Source organism: Echinops telfairi, unplaced genomic scaffold, assembly GCF_000313985.2.
Source record: "Echinops telfairi isolate 266 unplaced genomic scaffold, ASM31398v2 ScPeMD7_7469;HRSCAF=8507_1, whole genome shotgun sequence".
NCBI lineage: Eukaryota > Metazoa > Chordata > Mammalia > Afrosoricida > Tenrecidae > Echinops > Echinops telfairi.
This window is the reverse complement of record NW_022111373.1, coordinates 64,614,120-64,615,647: the sequence shown is the minus strand read 5'-3', so window position 1 is coordinate 64,615,647 and position 1,528 is coordinate 64,614,120.

Sequence of the window (1,528 nt, the reverse complement as noted above, 5' to 3'; positions counted from 1 at the left end):
TCTCTGTTATCCATAGCCTCCTACAAAATGAGTGTTCAGAATTTAAACTATAATGCAATGCTCACCTCTGATCATGGTTTCTATTATTATTAACAATCCTTTGTTCACATAGACTGGTGTGCTTATTCCATGCAAACTAAGCCAACAACATACTTAGATGGTTGCTTATTATAAAACAAACCCTTAAGACCCAAGACATTGTTCTTTCTGATAACTGGGCATCAACAAATTTCTTTACCACCTTTTGCTATAGCACCAGTGTCTTTAGGGAGAGTTCCATGAGGGTAAATATGAAGCAGGGCCACATCTTAAGAATGGATTGTTCTCAAATTAGGACTTATAATTAATTGAGAACTCAAAATCCATTCAAGTATCTATGGTATATATACCATTTTATATATTTCACTTTATAGGCAGCATTATCAGTTTCTTAAGAAATAACCATGGTACATTATGTAACTAAAAGTAGTTTCATTTATCTATATATTATATAAATTTAAATACTATTGAGAAAATGGAAATATACATATATCAAAAACATTTTAGACTAATATATGTGGAATATTCATTACATAAAAAAATTTAAGTGACAGAACATTCCTTAAGAAAACAATGAAGGTTAGACACAAGTCAAGAGTTTTAATAGCCCTCTTTCACTGAGGCAAAACTATATTTATGCAGAACTAATGCTTGCTACAAAATAAAAGAAGATATGAAATAGCAAATTTTTGGTAGCCTCAAATAGTTACTAACTGAGAAACATAAAAAGCAATAGAAACTTGAACAAAATTCAATGATTTCAAAGATCGTGACCTTGGGATAATAGTTCTCTGCTTCCCACACAAGCTTCAAGTCCAAAGAAGTAGTTCAATTCTGTACACCTGGAACAAGTATGTTCAAGGTAAAATCAAGTTCACTAAGTAGGGTTTCCAAAACAAATCTTTCTGATGTGACCTATGAAGAGTGGTGCACACCTCAAAAAGTTAAAATATAAATTCCAGGTAGCTTACCATGTGAAGCCTGGATCGTTAAAAGCAGAACAGAAGTTTCGTCAAAATCCATCATTAACAACATCATACTGGGTGGATTTTCCCAGTTGGGTTTTATACAAAGCAGGTTTCCCTTCCCTCATTTACCCGCCTACAGAAGTAAATTCACATTTTCATAACAAGGGATTTTTTTTGCACTACCTCCTCTGTGGTGAATTTCCATTGAAATTCATTGAAAACTGCTGCTATAGTATCTACTAAATTAGGATATTTGGGGGACAGTGTTGTAATATGGAACACATTTGATACTCCCACTTTCTCTAAATGAAAAACTGACCCCAACTAAAGTGAGGTCTCCTCTGAAGACATAGTTATTAAGAAGCATAAATAAAGGAGTGATAAATGGGTCATAATCAGTATATATCATACATACATCATAACAATGCTTGGGAAATGAGAGTAAATTATTGCATGGCCTTCCCTGGTCTGGTTTTCTTGTTTCAAACTCTCTTCCTTTAAACAGATGAGATTATTCAACA